Source organism: Amblyomma americanum, chromosome 3 (assembly GCF_052857255.1).
Source record: "Amblyomma americanum isolate KBUSLIRL-KWMA chromosome 3, ASM5285725v1, whole genome shotgun sequence".
NCBI lineage: Eukaryota > Metazoa > Arthropoda > Arachnida > Ixodida > Ixodidae > Amblyomma > Amblyomma americanum.
Window position 1 is genome coordinate 82823789 of NC_135499.1, and position 9473 is coordinate 82833261.

Genomic DNA, 9473 nt, shown 5'->3' on the forward strand with positions numbered 1-9473 from the left:
AAAGGGACAAAGGAGAAGTGGAACACCCCGTTCTGTATGCTAGTCGTAAGCTGACCTGTCGTGAGCAGGCGTACAGCGCCACCGAGAAAGACTGTGCGTGTCTCGTGTGGGCCGTTCAGAAATTGTCATGCTACCTAGCCGGCTCGAGGTTTATCATTGAGACGGATCACTGTCCTCTCCAATGGCTGCAGACCATCTCTCCCAAAAATGGCCGCCTCCTGCGCTGGAGCCTCGCTTTGCAGTAATATTCCTTTGAGGTGCGTCACAAAAAGGGGAGTCTCAACGGTAACGCCGATGGCTTAAGTCGAAGCCCCTAACGTAGGAATCCGCCTCAAAGTTGTTTGTTACTGATGTTTTCTTCCTGAGGCAGGATTTTTAACATATTGCTTTTGTTTAGTGTTTCAAAGTGATTATGTGCTTTCTAGTGCAATTTTCCAATTTGTGGACGCGTTCTGAGTGCTGCTTGACTACTGTAAGGAACTAGGCAGCAGTATAAAAGGGGAAAGAGCCTGGCATAGCTTAGTGAGGGTTGTCTCGTGCTTGCTGACTGAGTGGTTGCGTTTCGGCGTAGTTCTAACGCTTGCTGGGAACGAGCACAAATATGGCAACTCTCCCGAAGTCACTTTGCAGTGCCCTGTGTGAACCTGAACCTGAGAACGAGGCCTTCTCTGTGCGCTGTGCTCAAGCAACGCCGAGGGACGACCGATTTCGATTACGAGCATCATCGAGCGACATCCCTCCGGACAGCGGATGCAGTCCCCTGACCATCGGGATCTCCTTCTCCCGGCGGGGCGGTCTGTTACGTTTCGCCTACGACGCGCGGTATAGCCGGCGCGGATGCAACGGACGCCGGGGCTTCGTTCAAAGTGGCGGTCATTTTGGGCCCGTTCAGTGCTGCCGTAACGCCTCCCGCCAAGCGCGTCCAGGCAGGTTTCAATGCCACGTGTCTTCGTGTGTGCGTGTGTGTGTGTGTGTGTGTGTGTGCATGTTGGTGTCCACGCTTGTCAAAGCGCAGCAGCCGGGGAGAGGAGCTCCCCAACTGGGAGGCGAGGAGGTCTGACCGGCGCCGGCCCGCGGACGCGCACGTCACGTCTGAACATGTCCAAGCGTCGCCGTATCGGGCGCCTCATCCCAAGCCGTTCCTTCTTGCCCTCGACTCCGAGGGTATAAAAGGCAGCTGCCCCGGACGCCAAAGAGAGACTTCGATTTCTTCCTTCGAGTAACGTGGTCGCCCTGACCGGCTGCTCTTTTGCGATGCCAGAATAAACAAGTTGTTCTGTTGCCAGTCGACTCAACCTTTGCCGGGACCTTCGGATGTTTCCAGCTTTGCCCCAGGCCGCCAGGCCAACGCTACCCTTGGGGCTTGCAACCCTTTTGCAACACTGCCCTGCAGTCGCCTGTGTTTGCTTTCCCGCGAGGCACTGTGCCGCAGCAGCCTCGCCTCGAGGAGGAACACATTTCCTTGTCAGTTACATTAACTAGCAAGAGAGGGCGCCAGCGCAACACCACCTAGACTTTTAAGGCCTCTCCACGATTTCTCCTCCGACGCGTGACGTCACCGCACTACGACGCGGGAGCAGCCACCGCCGACCGCTGCGGCAGCACCTCCTGGCGGCCGCCGCCGCCGTTCTCCTCCCGCGCTGGTTCAAATTATTGAAGTGCGGAGTTCTCCGAGGCGTGTTTGCGTATAGCAAATTGGAGATAATGAATTTCACCGTTTTAAAAGACATGAAAGATATCTGGTTCAATGTAACAATCTTCGTTCGCATTTTTGGAAACTGTTCAATCTTTTAAAAGCTTCTTTGTGCAGTTTTTCTAGTAAATTGTTGAAAGCAATCATTTGAAAGGAGACACCGCGATTGCTGTAAACATCACTACCGTCGTGTTTGAACATGTGCTGCACGTGTCGTGTGTTACATGCCGTTCCTCCGCCGTTCTTTCTTTCTGCGTCATTTGCTGAAGCTTCCTTGCGGGCTGTGAATACTCGAAGTGCAATCCTGGGAAACGTCTGTGAAAGTGCTGTGCGCGTGTGACAGTTCCTGAGCCATTTGTTAAAATGCCAGGACACTGTTGTGTTCCCGGCTGCCGCGTGAATTGCGATGGAGAAAAGACTGTGCGCGTCTTCACTTTCCCAGCTGATGCTGACAGAAGGATGCAATGGTTGAAAGCCATTCCACGTGCTGACTTCGAACCCGCAAAGCGCTTAGTGGTAAGTCGAAAAAGCGTGATATTTATTCCGCGACGTAGCTTTGTGTACATAATGCGCTAGAACATGGCCTAGTGGGCGAGCTGGAAATATTCTAAATTTGAAATATTTCACTGCGCTAATCTCTATTGCACCCATGGAATTAATCATCTTAAATATGCTAACCTTATCTGCGCTGGGCTTTGCAGGTCTGCGAGCGGCACTTTAAATAATCAGACATTCGGACTTCTTCTAAGTATGTGGCCTCAAAAAACGGGCAAAGTCGTCGAGGCAAAATTGAAGATCGCTCGTCTCAGCTCCGACGCCATTACCAGTGTATTCCCGAACTGTCCCGCGTACCTTTCTGCGCCCGCCACTACGACCCGAGAAGCACCGACTGAAAAGAGAATGCGTCTTGAAGCAGCTTCTTTACGAGATGCCATCGCCATGTCACTCCAGACACACGAGGAGGAAGAAGCAAAGAACAAGATTGACACTTTCCAAGTTCTACTGGAGTGCCTTCCTCAAATCAAGCTTTCTGATTTTTGGAATGTTATTTCTCGATCTGCCTGCGTCCTTTTTCTCAATCTTGCTGTTGATGGCGTCCCTCATGTTTTGTCGTCGGTCACGGTCTTAGAGAACCTCACGGTGAAAGTTCATTACCGAAATGTGCAGCTGACTACAATTGATTGCATAGATACCATCCCTCACACAGTACATGATATCCGTTGCTTGATAGGTCTGCTGGATGCTGTAGAGTCGTTCCACGGAAAATTGTTGTCTAAGCATGAAAAAAAATTGATGGTTTGCTTAAGTTGGCACTTTCCCTGCTTGAAGATGCCTTAAATTGTGAACTGGCAGATGTTGAACAACCCAATGCAGTTGGTTTTTTGAAAGAGCAAGTTTCTCTTCTTGTCAAGCAAAGCAGGTCGTCCCGGTATTCTGCAGAGTTGCTGGTATTCTCAAGCATTTTATTTACAGTTTCTCCGCATGCTTATAGCTTCCTTCACAGTTCCGGAAACCTTAGATTACCCCATCAATCTACAATACGTCGTATATGTAACTACTACAGCGTAAGCCCGGCAGCTGAACAGCAAGACACTTCTTTCCTATCGTATGCAAAGAAGCTTGTCACAGCAATGACGGAGCATGAAAAAATTGTTGTACTCATGATGGACGAAATTCACCTGCAGCCGTATTTTGATTATAAGGGAGGAGTAATTGTTGGTGCGGCTACAAATAGCCCTAATGCAGCAAAAACAGCCTATGGTTTTATGATGCAATGCTTGCTTTCGCGTCAGAAGAATGTTGTGCACATACTGCCAGTCGAGCGCATCAACGCACAGCAGCTTCACACTATTCAGCATAGCATAATTACTCAGCTAGAGCATGTTGGGTTGCGTATAATCGCAGTCATAGCTGACAATAACTCAATCAACCGGAAAACAATGTCACTTTTTGGGGCCCCCTGCAAACTTCAGAGTGTGTATCCACACCCTGCAGACTCTAAACTTCCTCTCTTTTTTCTGATTGATCCTGTACACATAATAAAATGTGTCAGGAATAACTGGATCAATCAGCGAAATGCTGGAACATGCATGTTTTTTCCTAGCCCCACAGGACCTACTATAAAGCCACCTATACTTACAGCTTCATTTAAAACACTTCGAGAACTTCACTCGAAAGAACAGGGTCAGCTGATTAAATCAGCACCAACACTTTCGTCTAAATCTCTGAACCCATCGAATATTGAGCGACAGAATGTCAAGCTTGCGCTAAGGATTTTCAGCCCGTCTACGGCAGCAGCTCTGCAAGCATGTGGGCCCAGACTTGAGCTAGATCATGTGTCTGGTACTGCACAGTTCCTTGAAACAATAACAAAGTGGTGGAACATTGTAAATGTAAAGACATGCAACAAGGGTACTCGACTTCGTGATGAGCTGCAGTCACCGATTACATCAGCGTCAAGTCCACAGATCCAGTTTCTGTTAATTATAGTGGAGTGGCTAGATCTGTGGCAGTCTCTCAAATTTGACGCAGGCATACTTACAAGAGAGACTCACAGTGCGCTCTGTTAAGTATAGTGGAGTGGCTAGATCTGTGGCAGTCTCTCAAATTTGACACAGGCATACTTACAAGAGAGACTCACAGTGCGCTCCGACTCACGACAGGCACCTTGGTAAACGTGACTAGGTATTGCCTAGATGAAATGAACTTCGAGTATGTACTTTTAGGAAAGTTTCAGACTGATTGCTTGGAAGAGAGGTTTGGCAAATACCGCCAACTCTCCGGTGCGCAATACCAAATTTCCATAAGACAAGTCTATGAGTCGGAGCGAAAGCTTCGTCTGCAGAACATTCTGGAGCTCCCAGAGTTTGAGGCTGCAACAGATGCGGTGGCAGTAAACGATGCAGTAATTGAAGTGTTTGACATTGAGGTAACGGACGACGATTATGCGAAGGCGCGAAATCTCCCAGCAACCACTTACGTTGCTGGCTATTGTGCCCACGCTGCGTTCAAAAAGCTGTCATGCATGACTTGCAAAGAAAATTTAATGCTAGAAGTTGAAATTGAAGTAGAAGGTGGGGAGTTAGTCAAGGCCATGACTCGTGGTAGTCTCAAGTTTCCACAGCCTGCCATAGTAAATGCTGTTCTTACTGCAGAGATAGTTCTTGACAAACTGAGAAGCGAACAGCATGCGACACAGTTTCATGTACTACCAAATCAAAAGGAGGCTCTATTGGCACTCACACATGATGTGTTAAACGACGGCATTGACTTTGATGTGTGTGAGAATGGGCACACTCCACAGTTGGTAATGCACTATGTCCTAAGTGCAGCAGCAAACACTCTTCTAAATAACCTTTGTAAAAGAAAAAATGATCAACTTATAGTTGATAAGGCTGCAAAAGAAAAAGAGAGAAAATTGAAGACATTGAAGAATTGACTACTCTGTGTGCTTGTGACTGTTTTTGTTAGTTTTTTTAGTTTCGAAACCAGCTTTTGCGTTGTATTATTATATATTCTGCATATTTTCTTTTGTTTGCTTTCTGTTTACAGCTTTTCTGTTGTTGGCTTCACTTACTGCATTATATGATTCAGTGCTGTAACAGTTTCCTTACCTCCTACTCCTACTGATCGTGTTTCTCATCTGAAAATAAAATACGACTTGTGAAAGTCCTCTGCGTTGTTCATTTACAATTAAAAAATATTACGAACGTATCTTCACACATGCGCGCTTTGATATAAAGTCAGTAAAAGTCTGCTAAAATGTAACTGCTTATACTTTCAAAGAAACAAGAACAAAAAAAAAAACATTCGGTTAGCGTGTGGGCAAGCAAAACACGATTTAAAAAAAAGTAATTTTCTTTTCGAGAGACATAATCTGCACTTTGAAATGCGCGAAATGCATGCGAGCGCGGAAGCCGAACCTACTGGGGCGTCGCAGTGCGGTGACGTCACGCAAACGTGGAGAGGCCTTAAAAAGTCTAGGCGGTGTTGGCCAGCGTCGCATCGGGAGAGACTGCTTGGAGCCCGCGTGCGGGAGAAGGGAGGGGGTTGAGCTGGGATCGTCGGCGCGAGCGGACATGTCGCTCGCGGCTCCGCTCTTCGCCAGCGGGGCGAGGAAGCGACGGGGAAACTCACTCCCGTATCTCGTCCCATCCGGCATTCGGAGTATCCCTTGCCCTTGCATGGGCGAACATTCTCTCGGAACCTTGCTGGTGAGCCGGACGACCTCGATTCATTAGCATATCTTGTTGCTAGCTGGCGTTATTGTTGCTGCAGCAATAAATGCCTGCTTATGTCAGGCAATGTGTCGTTCCTTTGTTCCCTCAGAGCACGGCCCGCCATGGTCGGCGAGCGCTCGGAACCGTACGCAATCACGGGGTGGGGTCCGGCGGTTTTTAACTGTGTCAGCCGCGGTTAAGTGGGGAGCATGTATTTGTCTCGCCAATCGAACCCCACAACTGGCACCCAACGTGGGGCCCGCTCTTGGAACATTGGACGACTGTCGGTTCGGTTCGAGGAACGCTCTCTGTCCGGACATGGCAAGTGATATGCCTAGAGTGAATTTGGATCGCTAGGCGCTGCGGCATGCTTTCTTGAGTGCGAGGTGTATTGCGCTGCAGCACGCTTGAACTTTTCGACATGCTCAGCGCATATTTATTTAAGATTTTTCTGGAGTTTCTTCACGAGAACCACTTGGTCCGTATCGAGGGAGTGCGAGGCCTAGCGCCGGCGGACTTGCTGAGCCCGAAGCGAGTGAGTACAGAAGCCGCGTGGGTGGTCCGAGTTTCTGCATATATTTTCTCTACTGTCCCTTTTTCGACGCTGGGAGTCGCGGCTCCGGGAGCCGGGTGGCCTGGGGGCACGGGTGCCGCTACGAGCTCGCTGGTATTGCAGCTCGGCACCGGACGCTACGACACCGTCCGATACGGTGGGCGCCGACCGCTCAGGAGGTGCTTCGTGCAGTGCGCGGGGTAGGACCACCCCACAAAGCTGATGTCTCCTCGCGGCGGCGCGCACGTAACCCGTTTCGGGTGTTTGTTGTGTCCATGGTCGTTGTCGGAGTGGTAGTTAGGAATGAGGCTTTTCGGAGCTGCCTGCACCACGTCAGAAGAGACACGACCACGGGACCGTGTTGTTGAGAGGGGGCACACTTGCTGCCCATTCGGCTTTTTTTAACCTCGCACGAACTGAGTAGTCTCATTCAACTCAAGAAAGGGCTTTGTTCACTCGATCTTTGCGTTTGCACAGCCGCCCAACAAGCTTTGCTAGCGGGTTAGGCATTGTGCCACGAGGCCCTTGCGAATGCCGTTTCCCCTCCCGTGACCTACGTTAAAGGCACGCCGAGAGAGTTTTGGCAATTTTGCAGATCCGGTGGAGCCACCCAGGTCTGCTGTCCGGTGCACATCGTCTCGATGCCACCTGCTGCGATGGAGCGGCCTATATCCTGTTCACCGCATCCATCCTGGGCAGCTGTGGCGAGACCAGTCAGCAGTCACCTCCGGCTGCTGTTGCCCGGGTTTCTACTGCACAATCCTGGCCTGCAGTTTTCCAACCGGCCTTCTCTTCGCGGGCCTGCGGACATGGTAATCCGCGGTCCATGCGAGTCGTCTCAGCGGAGACCTTCACGCCGCCTTCGGAACACCGCGGATGTATGCGTGGACGCTGTCGGCGTGACCTCCGCTGTAAGACGTGCTTCAAGGCCATGAAGACGAGGAGACTCCTCCATAGCATGTACTTTCAGGCGCGTGGGTCTATTTAAGGTTGGGGGATATGGGGACCTGCCCTGCAGTACCCTGTGTTTGCTTTTCCGCGAGGAACCGTGTAGCAGCAGCCTTACCTCGAGGAGGAACACATTCCCTTGTAAGTAACATTAACTAGCTAGAGAGACCGCCAGCGTCGCATCGCGAGCGATTGCTTGGAGCCCGCGCGCGGGAGAGGGGAGGGGGTTGTGTTGGGATCGTCGGCGCGAGCGGACGTGTTGCTCTAGGTTCCGCTCTTCGCCAGCGGGGCGACGAAGCGACGGGGAAACTCGCTCCCGTCCGGCCTTCGGAGTATCCGTGGCCTTTGCGTGGGCGAATATTCGCTCGGAATCTTGCTGGTGAGTCGGACGACCTCGATTCATTAGCATATCTTGTTGCTAGCTGGCGTTATATTGCTGTAGCAATAAATTCCTGTTTGTGTCAGCCAATGTGTCGTTCCTTTGTTTCCTCAGAGCACGGCCCGCCGTGGTCGGCGAGTGCCGGAACCGTACGCGATCACGGGATGGAGTCTGGCGGTTTTTAACTGTGTCAGCCGCGATTAAGCGGGGAGAAACTATTTATCTCCCCAATTCAGCCCCACACTGTGCACCTGTTCGAGAATGCAATGCTTTATCTTCATTTCTTGTTAATATTACTGACAATGAAGTGTTTGCTATGTCATTGTGACTGCCCTTGTAATAATTTTCTTACTTTGTACAATCTACCCCCCCCCCCCCCCCCCTGTAATGCCACTGTGGCGCTGTGGGTAAATAAACAGATAAATAAATCAATCAATACGTAGCCTTGATGACAGCGAAATTCTGAATTTGGCTGCAATAAAAATAGCGTAAACCTTTTTTATTCATCATCCTGTGGCGGGCTCGTGTTGAATACCAGTCGAATACTTTGGCTTGACAAGCAAACGTACCCAAATGTTTCTACTTACAAAAAAAATTTCTCGGCCCATCGAGTTCAACGAGGCATGCATCTTCAACAAAATAAAAACATTTCAGCTAAGACGATTACTTTTGGAAAAAAGCAACTCTTTACAGGCAGAGGTAAGTAAAATGATAATTACGTTATACTAACTTTATTAGAAAAAAAAGGTGCTTTTTCAGGTGAGTGAGTAAACATCCGCAAAAAATTTCTTTCAATTCAGGTAGTTATCTTCAGTGGCTATGATCATGCCGTGTGCCCTTGCAGCCATTATAAACTCCAGTTCTTATGAAAAATCCGAGTATTTTCTTCGTTACTCGAGATACACCGCAATTTCAGCCTACAGAGTGCTTGCAGCATGTGAAATCTGTCTGTGTAAGTTTGCCAACAGAACCTGCCAAGGCCTGGAGGGAGGCGCCCTTTGCTCGTAAACTGCGTCAGCCTCCCAGCATGTCGCGGCCTCTAAAGGTGTTCTCATGCCTAACAAAAAATACGTTATCCGGAGAGGTAGGTCTGAGAGGGCACTTTGACGCTCTCTGGCCCGACATACCCACGCATCCTTCTACCGCTGCTCTGGCCTGTTCTTGACGGCCATCACGTCGGCATAGGACGCCACGAGAGAAGGAAGTATCGCCAGTACTTGCAATCTACGACTGGTTGTTTCATATCTCCAGGAAGAGGAAGTCTTGCTTCTCTACGCATTCACATTTTCGGAAGGACGAAACCTCAGTATTGTATCGGACTGTGTCACCATTTGAACCGAGTGTGCAGGAAATGCTTATAATATAAATTCAATCGTTTTCTCTCGGATTACCTCACACTTCATAACTGGTTGCCCGGAAAGAAAGCTTTCAAATACTTGTTGACAATGCCCAGGCACCTGAATTATACCTTCACCTTTCCCCTTCAGTTAGGAACGCATAAAATAAACTAACAAGAAATAAAGTCACAGCAAGTGTAAAAAGATCCAATCCGCACAAAAAGACGCAAAAAAATTGAGGCCGCACCTGAAGCAACACTAAGCAACGTTGGTACTACACACTTAACAACATCGACCGAGAACCATTGAACAATATCATCAATGGAATAGTCATTTGTTTAAT

At 49.3% G+C, this 9473-nt stretch overlaps 1 pseudogene; it reads left to right on the forward strand.

The window, feature by feature from the left end:
• The first annotated feature begins 1935 nt into the window (after positions 1-1935).
• Positions 1936-5179, forward strand: LOC144123115 (uncharacterized; annotated as a pseudogene).
• Positions 5180-9473: the final 4294 nt, after the last annotated feature.